The 13,403-nt window shown below is 40.5% G+C and overlaps 1 long non-coding RNA gene across 1 annotated transcript; it reads right to left on the reverse strand.

The window, feature by feature from the left end:
• Positions 1–8,339: 8,339 nt before the first annotated feature.
• Positions 8,340–12,011, reverse strand: LOC130590925 (uncharacterized). The gene is made up of 2 exons (XR_008968818.1): positions 11,953–12,011; positions 8,340–8,635 (listed from the first exon to the last, which is right to left on the reverse strand). It is a non-coding gene; the product is annotated as an uncharacterized LOC130590925 (long non-coding RNA).
• Positions 12,012–13,403: the final 1,392 nt, after the last annotated feature.

The raw sequence follows: 13,403 nt of genomic DNA on the forward strand, positions 1-13,403 counted from the left end.
AACCCACGCTATTGGGCAACTAACAGAAGGCAAGGTTGTATGTATGAAGCACCTCGACTATGAAGGGATGAAGGGCGAACCTTAAAACCAACTCGAGATATGCCTTATATAGGCTATGCAACCCGTCGGGGGGAGTACAGATAGTCTCGTTAGGCTCAGGGATATACAAAGCATATGGATGACGAATCCAGTACGAGCTCTCGAGGAAGCGGAGGTTGTCTGCCGAAAATTGCATGAGGGACCTCAAACATAAAATGCGCGATGCCCCTCGCCTGAGACTGAACGTTCTCCTCGCTACCACTTGTGTTCGGACCAAGGGAACGATCTTCACTGCTCCCTTCCATTATACAAACAACCTGGCTATCGAGAAGATCATATAAGTAACTCCTAACAGCTTGGGTTCAAGCAATGGTGACAACATATGGGGGGTTGTTCAAATCCTCCCCCCCCCCCCCCCCCCCCGGGTTAGATATAATTGAAATATCGTCACACGAGCACGGAAGGGCATCGAGTACCTGAGAGGAATCAGGGCAACCGAATGCTACGGACACCACGGGAACCCCTTTTATTAAAACCCCCTCGAACAGTAGTTCGAGTGGAGGAGGAGGGGTACCCGAGCTAGACGACGAGCCCCCGTTATTCATCAATAGGAGACTCCATTCAGAAGGGTCCATTTATTATTAAGAAAAGGAGCAAAGGAAGTAAGTCGTACCTTTGGTGGAAAGCTCTCAAGATCCTCTACTCGTCGAAGGATACCTGTTAACTTCTACGATATCGAGACAATAATTTCGAACGCAACGATAATTCTCGAGGGACCAAAATGAAGAATGACACAAATGAAGCGGTCCTTCCCCCCTCTTCTTTATATAAGCAAAACTAGGAGAGACGGTTGACATCCGACGGGCTTGAAAGGCTCTAGAAGGAGGTGAGTCTTGAATTGGGCCTCATGACACGCTCAAGTCAACCCACTCAGGGTGATCTCTAGCTGAACCCAAAGGCCCGTACTCAGGCATCCCGTCCGGAACAATTGAAGGGCATTCATCGATAAAACCGCCCCTAACTGGAGCGGCTCCCCTTAGCCGCAATTCAGTCCACCCTGGCCCACCGAGCTGATCGAATGAAGGATACTCCAAGTCACTGCAACTACTGGAGTCGACGCCTGTCAAGTGCTACGACGTCATGACCTCCCTCCCCCCCCCCCCCGGCGAGATACATGGGGCTCATTGGCCCCTGAGAAATCTCAAGTGAGGTCCAAAACACTCCTCGAGATACATGGGATTCATTAGCCCCTAAGACATCTCGAGCGAGGTCCAAAACACTCCTTGAGATACATGGGGCTCCCTGAGACATCTCGAGCGAGGTCCAAAACACTCCTCGAGATACATGGGGCTCACTCGCCCCTGAGACATCTCGATCGAGGTCCAATGCACCCCTCGAGACAAAAGGGGGGTCATTAGCCCCTGAGACATCGCGAGCGAGGTCCAAAGCACTCCTCGGGATACATGGAGCTCATTAGCCCCTGAGACATCTCGAGCGAGGTCCAAAGCACTCCCCGAGATACATGGAGCTCATTAGCCCCTAAGACATCTCGAGCAAGGCCCAAAACACCCATCCAGATACATGAGGCTCATTAGCCCCTGAGACATCATCTCGAGTAGGGTTGATGACGTCCCTCGAGACATTCACTACCTACAACAATAGAACCTGACCACGCAAAGGGCATATTCGACATTCCGTAAAACACGCGACTTCGGGGAGACCTTCTTTGACATGTTTCGCGTGGGGCTAATGTTTGGGCCTAATATATTCTTGAGCCCTAATCTCATGGCCACTCAGGCTAGGAGGCTTGGCCCGGCCCATACCTCGCTCCATCCTAGCAAGGTGCCTTCACACATTCCAAGGCGTATAAATAGGGAACGAAGCCCCAATTATTGAGGTAATGAATTCTAGACAAACCACTCTATATTAACCGTTGAATAATTTAACTGACTTGAACGTCGGAGGGGCGATCCCGAATACACCCCTGGGGTAGTCTAACTCTCATTTTTGCATGACTCGCTTCATTCCTCGAGTGACCAGTCACCTTCATCAACCTTCGACCTTAACTCTGATTCATCCACCATCTTAAAAGTTTTTACTCGAAACACAAAAGATTGGACCTGAAATCCTACTAAGGAAGGAATAACTTGATTGCACTATGACAAACAATGGATGTGAATTAATCTCATAAAATAAGAAAAAAATTCTAAAATTATCGAACTCAATTTGAGGAAAATGTTTGGGTTGGTTTGAGGAATAGGTGAGAAAAGTACATTGAGAATTACTACTGGTATTGTTAATAGAGCATTCATAACTAAGAAAAATTTGGCATTCTTGATAGCATAAGATTTCGCAAGAGAGACAATTTTGGGTGGTTATGGTTATACGATAGTGAATTGGGGCTTTTTTCTTCTTTCTTTTCTTTTTCTCTATGTGCTTCTTTCTCTCTCATCTAAATTTCCTCAGGTACCCCTGAGATTTGACGTAATTCTCAAATTACCCCTCACATTTGGGAAATTCCTCAGAAACCTCCGAACTTTGACTTTGTGCTCAAAATACCCTTATTATTGACGGAACCCTAACGACGTTAGGGTTTCTTTCTCTTTTTCCTCTCCATATTCATCTTCTTCATCTCTTCTCCCATAATCCTCCATTAATAACACCTTAACCTTCAGTTTTCTCCCTCTTCTTCCACCTACATGCCTCTATCTCTCCTTCCCATCTTCATCTTGTGAATTTTCCCCATTTTTTTATGATGGTGAAGTTAATTCTCTCTCCTTATGAATTTTCCCCAAATTAATGATGGTTATTGTTGAAGCTGCCCCGAGAATTGGTTTTACACACCATTTTCAGTTTAGGAGAAAGAGAGATGAAGAAGATAGAGAGAAGGATTGGATTGATGGGAGACATGAGCATGATGAGAGATGAAGAAGATGGATATGGGAGGAGAGATAAAGGCATATAGGTGGATGAAGAGAGAGAAAATTGAAGGTTTAGGATGTCATTAATGGAGGATGGTGGGAGAAGAGATGAAGAAGATGAAGATGGAGAGGAAAAAGAGAAAGACACCCTAACGACGTTAGAGTTCCGTCAATAGTAAGGGTATTTTGAGCACAAAGTCAAAGTTCGGGGGTATCTGAGGAATTTCCCAAATGTGAGGGGTAATTGAGAATTACGTTAAACTTCAGGGGTACCTAAGGAAATTTCCCTTTTTTTTACAAAGGATTCCTTGTGTAAGTATTGTTCTATTTTTTTTTTATCCAACCGAAGTACAAAGATACAAAAAGCAAACGAAAGTACAAGAAAGAAAACAAAGACAGTTACACTAATACAAGGAAAACCAAAACAAAGCTAAACTAAGGGGGAAGAAGACAAGGGATTGACACTCCTATGAGGGAACGTTTGGTTCATATGATTATGGTATGAGGTATGGGTTTAGAATAAGCAGAATTCATACTTAGTTTTTGTTTAGTAAAGTGATAAATTTAAAACCCATACCTCAAACCCATAAGGTATGAGGTTTAGAAACCCAAGGGGTATGGCTCACACCAACAACTCTAGGTATAAAATAAAAGAAAACATATTCATTCCCAAATTAAACCAAACACATGGTATTAGGTATCAAGTTCCAAACCTATACCACCTTGATTTCATTCCTGAGGCCAAACTCATACCACCATATGAACCAAACACCCCTAAAGTCTTCATCTATAATAGAGCTAAGCCCCGACGGTGCCCAAGAATAAATGACAGTGGGGAGGAGTTGAGAAACTCCGTGATTGGCAAGTCAATCTGCAGCTTGGTTTCCTTCACGATATACATGGATGATCTTCACTTCCCAACCTTCTTGTTGAATCAAATGAATGCAATGATTAAGCATATGAGTGCATTCGTTTCTACTCGCTTCCCTTTTTAGCAACATTTGAACATAAGCGAGTTTGCTCATTTGCAGCTCACGAGCAAGCTCCAATCCCTTAGTCAATGCCATAACTTCAGCTCTGAAGGCATTACAGTTCCCAAAGTTCAACGAGATTGTTGAGATGAACCATCCACAACGGTCTCTTGAAATCTCTCCACCCCCTGCTAGCCAGGGGACCCCGTTCGTTGATCCATCAGAGTTAAGGACGTACCAGTCTATGGGGGGATGCTTCCCTACAACTCTTAACTCTTCTCTTGCTCTTGGTTTCAGGTTTTTCACTCGAAAAGAAGTAGCTCGATCGATGCCTGGACGTGCCTCATTATAATGCAAATGGATGAAACCCCTAATGTCTTGTGGCATCTCTTTACTTCGACCGAAGACAATGCTATTGCGCCAGTTCTATATCCACCAAATGGCTACGCAATAGAGAGTCACCCATATTAGATACCCTTCTTTTTCATTGTGCAGCAAATTGGTTGTAATCCCAACTTCGACCACATCATTCAGGCTGTGGGACAATCACATAGAATGTGAAGTGTTGATTCCTCCTCAGCTCACTAGTAGAATAATTGCTTATTGCTGCGGTGATATTGTTGCGGTTTTACCCATACGCAGCAATATATCACCTAAAAAGAAAAGAAAAATATATAATAACCATATTATTGCGGTTTCGGCCGAAAACCGCAGCAATATGGTTTTAACGAAATTTTTTTGAAATTCTTTTGACTATTTGACCAAACATATTGCTGCGGTTTCTCGAAAAAACCGCATCAATATATTAAAATAATATAAAAATATTAAACCATGTGAAAAAATATAAAATATTATAATATTAACCTATTGCTGCGATTTTTATAAAAACCCGCAGCAATAGGCTGTTTTTAAGTATAAAAAAGAAATCGCGGCCCAACTAGGGTTTTGTTCCCCTCCTTCTCAAAGTCTCATTAGCCGTTTCACTCTCATCTCTTTCCTCTTCAGCGTTCAGTTTCCCCATTTCTCTCTCATTAACCGTCCTCTTCTCTCTCTCTCCTTCGGCGCATAGGTTGATAGGTTCCCCATTTCTCTCTTATTAACCGTCCTTCATGGCTCGTCGCTCGCCGTCCTTCATGGCTTATCGTGGCTCGCCGTTCTTCATCGCTCTTGGCTCGTGACTCGCCCGCCTTCGTTGCTCGTGAATCGCACCACCACCATGTCGCTCGTGACTCGCAAGGCTTCAACCCTCGTGAATCGCACCATCACCATGTCACTCATCACTCGTGGCTCGTGACGCGTAAGGCCTCGACCCTCGTCGATGGTGGCTCGTGACGCTCAAGGCCTCGACCCACGTCGATGGTGGCTCGTGATGCGCAAGGCCTCGACCTCATCGATGGTGGCTCGTGAACTCGCCGGCCTTTGTCGACCGCGGCTGAGAACCATATTGCTTTTATTTCTGTATCGTTTCTATTTTTGTTTCTATTTCTGTTTCTGTTTTTAGGGCTTTAATTTCTATTTCTATTTTTATTTTTATTTTTATTTTTGTTTTTATTATTTCAGATTTTTTGTTCACTTTAATGTATCTTAGAACTTTTTTGTTCATTAGTTTCATTTTTGTTCTTTTTCTTTCTTTAGTTTTTTTTTCTTATTGTTGTTTTTTTCTTTATTAGTTTCATTTCATTTTCTGTATCTCGTTTTTCTTTTTGTTCAGTTTTCTTATTTATTTTTTTTCTTCAATAGTTTCGTTTCATTTTCTGTATCGTTTTGTTGTTGGAAGTTTCTGATTTTTTGCTATTTTTTTGAATTTTTTTTATCTTTCGAATTTAATGGCGGAATGTAAAAAAAAAAATTTTTTTCTCACCTGTACCTATTGCTGGGATTTGGCTAGAAACCGCAACAATATGCCTATTTTTTATTATTAAATACTACATATTGCTGCGGTTTTCTTTAGAAACCGCAGCAATATACTTTATGAATCTGATGTAAAATATATATATTGTTGCGGTTTTACCTAAAAACCGCAGCAATATGTTCAGATATTGCTGCGGTTTAAAATCGCGGCAATATATAAATTACCTATTGCTGCCCCCTTAATTGTTGCGCAGCCAAAACCGCCGCAATAGGCCATTTAATGACCGCAGCAATAAGCATTTATTGTACTAGTGGCTCCACATATATAACACTTTGGATAATCGGCTAGATTGCGCTTGAATCTCATGGAATTACTCATAATACAATCATGACAAGCCGTCCACAAGAACGCTCAAATGCGTGTTGGATTGGGGCTGACCAAATGAGGTTCCAACATTCATCATCGATGGAGTCACTCAAATTCTGCATGATACACAAGGAAGATTTAATAAAGATTTTTCCTTTTTTACCCAAACGACAATACATCAAATCACCACTTTCTACACCTTCTTTCAACTCAAAGGATTGGATTTGTTTTAAGATTTCAAGGGTGAGATAATCCGCAAACAATTCCCATCTCCAACCTTGTAAAATATCCCACATTTCATTTACCGTAGCTCCTAGTAAGCTTTCAGGAATAGGTTGAGCAACTAAAGAGGATAACATGGTATGAGTCCCCTACTTATGATCCTAGAACAACGTACTTTTGCCATTACTCACTGCTACTTGCATTCCTTCACAAAGGAACTTAGCATTTTCAATAATACTTCGCCACACATTAGACATACCTTGCTTAGGAGTGAACATGTCGATGCGGCAGCGCCCTTGCCAATACTTAGCAGGCACAACCCGGGCCCATAAAGAATTCAGTTCGACTAGGATCCGCCAACCAAGCTTTGTTAGGAAAGCTGCATTCGCTTGCCTTGCCGAGGGAATAGCCAAACCACACTAATTTTGGGGCTTTTGTAAAGTCTTTGAAAGCTTGGCATATTGCATTAAGTATTGCTTTCTATAGTATCACGTATCAACTATCGACATATCTACGTTAAATAGTATGCCGATTATCGAATATGATATTTGGGGGAATATTATGACTAACTATTTACATATTTGTGCTCTCGATATTTTCAACTTTCTTTGAATTCTCATGGGCATTCATTTTCTTGGTATTATTGAGTGTCAATTTTTTTCTCTAAAATACAGGTTTCTAACTGTTCCGGTATGGGACAAATTACAGGGTCTTGAACCGGTAAGTCCTTGTACTGAAGCCGATTTGGATTCCTGCAAAAGAGAATATGTAAACTAGCCTCGGGGGTTGATCTGAGGAACGCCCCTCCGATGCCTAAGTAAGTATTTGGTTAAAGCCGGTAGCTCTCAAGTAGAATGTATTAGGATTCGTGAACGTACCTCATGACTTGGATCGAAGGGAGTATTTATAAGAAACCCGGATGGGCCCGAATACAGGTTGGGCCCTGTATTCGTGGGAGATATCCCTGAGAATATTCCCTTAGGATATATTCTTATCTTCTATCAACAATATATCTTTTAGGCCCGTAGGCGCTGATGTAATGGGTTGGATCCTGTCCAAGCCCTGGGCCATAGGCCCGTATAGTGTTTAACCGTTATTGGACCGGTATGACCGTGTCATTGGTTTCTTGTAAAGTGCTTAGACCACACCGGTTAAATTAAATCGGTATGGAACTTAGTCAGCCCCCATACAACTAGCCCCGAAGCCGGTATGTCTAGTATGGACGTATCCTGCTTAGTAGGTTTTAAACCGACATGGGTAAGGCTGGCTTGATCTTGGTGAAGGAATGTGAAACGTCAGCCGGAGAATTTCAATCGTTGCCTCGGCCTGCGCACTTGTCTCTTGAGCTCATTTATGAGTGATTGCTTCACAGCTGGGTGCTACTGAACAACACGTGGCATGATCGGGACGGGAAGACGAAGAGTCACTTAATCTCGACCGCGATTTCTTCTATAAATACCCTTGGTGCGCCCTTCGCTCCTCATTTCCCACATTCTCTCACTTGCAATCATATTCATAGCAATCTTTCTCTCTCTGCACTGCCCTTCTGTGCTCTTGACGGTTTTGCTCGATTTCTTCTTCCGGCCTCACGCTAATCGTTGATTCCGGTGCATTTCATCCTCGCATCCTTACTTCCAGGTATTTCATCGAAACTTTTCCCCCATCTTTCATACCGTCTTATTTATAATGTCTTCCAACTCCGAAAATTCCGATTCACAAGATATCTCTAGGACCCCCTGTAACAGCCCGAATTCTCCCGACCAACTTACAAAGGATTAAGCACAGCGAAAGAGACTCTAGTCGAGATAACCCGAACTATTACCATCACACTCACCGAACTACATCGGAGAGTGTGGAACTCAATTCCCAACTCTATTCAAATAAATTAACTATTATAACTATGCTCTGATTCTCAGACTCTACTCTCATGAATATCTACAGAAAATCCGGCAGAGTTTCCTTTGAAAATAGGACAACGCTAAAGCGAAAAATAATATGAACCTGTTACAATTTTAATAAATAAAATATTTTCAAATCCCAAAGCTCAACAATCTCAACGCTTTCGCGGAGCAACAACCAGCAGAGAATCAGGAGCACTTAGCTAGCGATTTTTAAATAAAGAAAATATATTATAGAAATTAAACGATTAATTATTACAAGTGGAGCGTCCTCACTTCAATAACAAATATAATACTGCACCATCTCGTATCTGCTTCAGCTTGCAAAAGAATAACTCACGGCTTCAACCTGAAACATATAAGATACTGCCACCCACACCAAGTGACAGGCCACAGAAATGACAAAACAACGTACACACATCAGCAAAGCTGAGTACTAACCCATAAACAAGAGTAACACATGCTTTGGTGGCTTTTACTTGAAAACGACTCAGCAGTCAACATATATATCACATTGTCATAACATGCATCACATCAACTCATGTTGACAACATACTTATACATCTTTATTCTAATTGTTCCTTTTTCTACTACATCGTCATTCACATAATAGCAAACCCAACAACGTGACTTCAAACAATCTTGTAACAAATACATATCTCACATAGAAACTAATTAGTTACCTTTCAACATATCACGATCCCTTATCAGGAATCTAGGATACTTTACTTCCTTTAATTCATTCCTTCTCAGAATCCAAACTTATACTTTTATACTATATCAATCATTTCCTTATACTGTCGTACATAAACCCTTATCAAGCAATAAATGACATAACCACTTTCATCATAACGATTCCTTATCGGGAATCCAATAACGAGATATGATTCTTTATCGGAAATCCACATAACAAGATACGATTCCTTATCAGGAATCTAACATTAGTATCACTTACCATGATATGCCTCCTTATCAGGAAACCAATATCGATATTCATATTCATATACTGAATAAGCATTCTTTACTTACCTGATATGATTCCTTATCGGGAATCCGATATCGAAACAACTTACCACGATACGATTTCTTATCGGGGATCCACTATCGATATAACTTTCATACTTTGAAATAACATTCCTTTTAACCAGGGGGAAAGAGAACGCGGCGGAGGAGACAAAGCTTACACTCCGACAGTGGGGGTCGTCACCCAACCATTCGCTTTACTTTTGGCCAATAACCGCGACTAGTCCGGAGTACATTTTTCCGTTGATTTCATCAACCATCCACAGGTTTCACATTACCTGATATATCGCCCAATTATCGCCTCACAGAGTAATGGGCAGGTTTCCCTGTGAGGCCCCCAAGGTTCACAGTCCATGGGGCGCTGTTCATGTCACCTCATCCGTCGACTCAGACGAGGCTACTTTCCCCTTTCAGATTCCTTTCGATGATCATTTATAACACAACTAATCATTCTCGGAACTCATCCGCTAGCTTTATTAATTATAAACGATTGTTGCATAACCAACCACACTAGAAGACTTCACTCTAGAAAACTATAATCACATGCTATCGTGCTTTCTTATGAATTTCAAGGTCAGTGTAGTTATGTGACTAGATTCAACTCAATTTCAATCATTGAACTTATAAATTACCACAACTCATAAGCAATCATATATGGTCAATACCAACAACAATAGCAAATGGTCTCTCAGCTAGAATTAACTAGCGAGAGTTACTAACCCGATTCCACACATCACATACTTTCGCATATAGATAGTTCATACTACTTCTCTTTTCACTTCACTGATATCTATGTAGATTCATCTCAATAATGATAATAATTGTTATCAAACACCATCGATAATTACAATAAGTCTCTCTCTTAGAATTAACTAAGGAGAGTTAGCGTAGATTCCACAACTCGAGATTCATGAAACAAAGGTCGATTAGACCTAATCAATCATGGGCCATGTTATCTCGTAAGTTCGATTCCAATACCATTATAAATGTCAACAATTAATGGATCATATTCTTACTTAGCATAGCGAGTCAAGCTCCCTTCTAATTAGAAGCCATTTAATTATGTAACTCAAATACTTTAAAGTAATGCACAAACTTGCACTTACTTAAGTAATCTCATAAACCAACTTAGTCCTCCGAATTCTAATCAATCAACGTCATTTTATTATATTATTCTATTTATAGCTATCCAATTAAACACTTTATCATACACATTTTCACACGATCTACTCCATAGTTAAGTAATCTAACTTTCATACTCTTCATATTATTATAGTAATTAGTTAATCCTTTCTTTGACTTCATGTGAGGTTATTAATGAGGTTGACCCATTTAAACAGTCTACTCAAACTATTCTTCCCCATAGTATCATTGACAACTCTAGTCAGATTTTCATATAATAATCTTTTATTTATAGAATTACACCCAACCAATTCTAGAACATTTAGCTATAAGTAGAACACTATATCACACTTACCACATCAATCAACTTATTAATATAGTATATACCTTAACAAAATGATAACGTACAATTAGAATTCTAATTATACATTAGGTATGCCACCTTCCACAATTCAGTGAACTTCCATCAACAACGTAGAAGCAACTTTCATGTATCGTATAAACAAAATCAATAACATAATTTCATTACTATATCAATCTGGTACTCAAGTCGCCTTTTAAACGCTAATAAAGACCATTTAAGCCAAAACCAGGACTTCTATATCATAATTAACAATGAATTCGAACAACGTACTATTCTAATTGATATCATGAATATTATTTAAGGATTAACAACTTTCTATTATCATTAGAACCAAGCAATATAGATTAACTCTTGATAGCTCACAACATTCCAATTCTTTAACCATTAACAAGTATTTCTCATCTAGTTCATTATATAAAACTAACTCAAATCACTTTTCTTAAATAAAGAAATCATCCCTCATGAATAATCTAATTACAACTCATTGATTAGCAGACAACTAAACTGACATGTTCACCCTTATGCTAATAACCTTCTAAGAACAATCATGGCTCTTCAAATAACTCTTCGCTTCATAACTCAATTCATGATTTCACTTTAATACTATTAAGTAATATCAATTATCCTTTTTCACTAATTAACGAATCAAATAAACCAATCCAAGTAATATCAGTAATCATATCTTGTCACTCTTACTGTAAACGATCCTACGAATTTAAATTACAAACTCTAGTGACATAAACAATTCAATAGATTACTTACTATCCAACGTGGCGAGAGTAAAACTTCAGTCACTCAAACAGTCAAACTAAACCAACCCTTCTAAGTAAACTGATTTAGGAACTTATAATTACAAATCCTCTCAGAAATCAACATTACACCAATTTAATTTATTACTTAAGTAAAAGAGCTTCCTCAATCTCAATTTACCACCAACAATTCACGAAAAGACATTAGAACCCCATTTATAAAATCTACTAGCACAAACACAAATCAATTTTGATATATTGATTCATAACCAATTCACAATAATTCATCATCATATCAACAATAATTCAATATTATCAACTACATCAAACATCAACAACTCATAATCCATTCACTAATCTTCAATTAGAATTAAAGAAAAAAAAAACAGAATTAATAGCAAAGAAAGGAGAACACGGTGTAGTACCTTTGGTACTTCGCCGACCACCGACACGCCGCTACCACTGTAGGTGGCAGCACCAACAAATCGACGGGGCAGGGAGATAACACAACTGCAGCAGCAACAACAATGAAAGGAGAGGGAAACACGAGCAAGGCCCCTTTCACAGTCGCACCACCAACGAGGGTTGTGCGACCAACCTCCGGCAATCAATAGCAACAGTCGCGACATCACCGACCAACCGTGAGCAAGCAAAGCACTGGCAAACCGACACACCGACAACCAAGAGGAGGGAGAAAACTGCAAGCAGAGGAAATAGAGAAGGGAGAAGTGTCGCAGGATCTCCGGCAGCCTCAGAAAACGTCGACGAGGCGCGGTGCAGCTGAACGAGAGAATCCGAAGGTTCACTGGGAGGAGAGAGAAAGCAGTGGTGTGGTGGCTTGCAAGCAGCACCACACGCACGGCAAGAACACCGGCGAGGCAACCGGTTTCCGACGAGACCGAGAGCAGGGAACGAGAGAGAGTGAATTGAGGGTTTAGGGTTTCGATTCATCGAGCCAAAGGAACAGGGAAGGGGTTTCGTTTTGGGGTTTCTGAATTTTACGAGGAAGGAGGTTTATGAGAGACAAAATAATGGAATGGGTTTGGGTTCTTTTCACGGGTTGGGGTTTTATTTCATTAAAGTTTAAACCGACAAAAGGTATAAGAGTTGAAGGGAAAATCGACTTTAGCAGGGAACTTTCGACAAATACCACTCAAATAATTTTAAACAACTAAAATCCAAAACACATAATATAAATAACTTCACAAAAGTAAACAAATAAATATATAACAAATACGACAAAATAAATATCCATACTCTAACTCAAATAAAATAAGATTTTCAGAATATAATTAACTTAATAATTATAATTAGCTTTTAAATAAATGCTTTTAAAAACAGGGCTATTACACCCCCTCTGTCATGACGGAGAGTGATGTAGATTCCGATAGTACCTCCATCAGGTCTGTTGAGGTTAATGATTCACCAATAGCTAATCCAGCCCTGGATCTTAGGACCAATAGCCAAGAGGGCTGTAGTACTTCTGGTAGGCAAGACAATGAACCAGCAATTCGTGCCTCACCCTTAGGGATGGTATTAGGGCAAGCTGAGGCTTTAGAGCAGTAGGGGACCATGAGAGGTTTAGCCGAGCGCTCCCCTGAATTGTTTCCTCCCGTAAGCCATCGGTACACAGATCAGCTTTCGAGATTGGTGAGACTTCCAATAGACCTAGGCCCAGAGAGGCAACTGTGTCCCCGGTGCATTCAGATGCCGTAGAAAGTGTGGAGAGACACTTAGAGGAATCGGACGAGGAGTCCACTACCCTAGAGGCAGAGGACGACTCTGACCGGGAAGATCCTCCAGAAATAATTCCCGAATAGTCGGATGAAGAGGGCCTGGCGGATCTATACATGCCACCTAGTGATGCCGGTAGTGC

The sequence above is a fragment of the Beta vulgaris genome, chromosome 3, assembly GCF_026745355.1.
Source record: "Beta vulgaris subsp. vulgaris cultivar EL10 chromosome 3, EL10.2, whole genome shotgun sequence".
Taxonomy (NCBI): Eukaryota; Viridiplantae; Streptophyta; class Magnoliopsida; order Caryophyllales; family Amaranthaceae; genus Beta; species Beta vulgaris.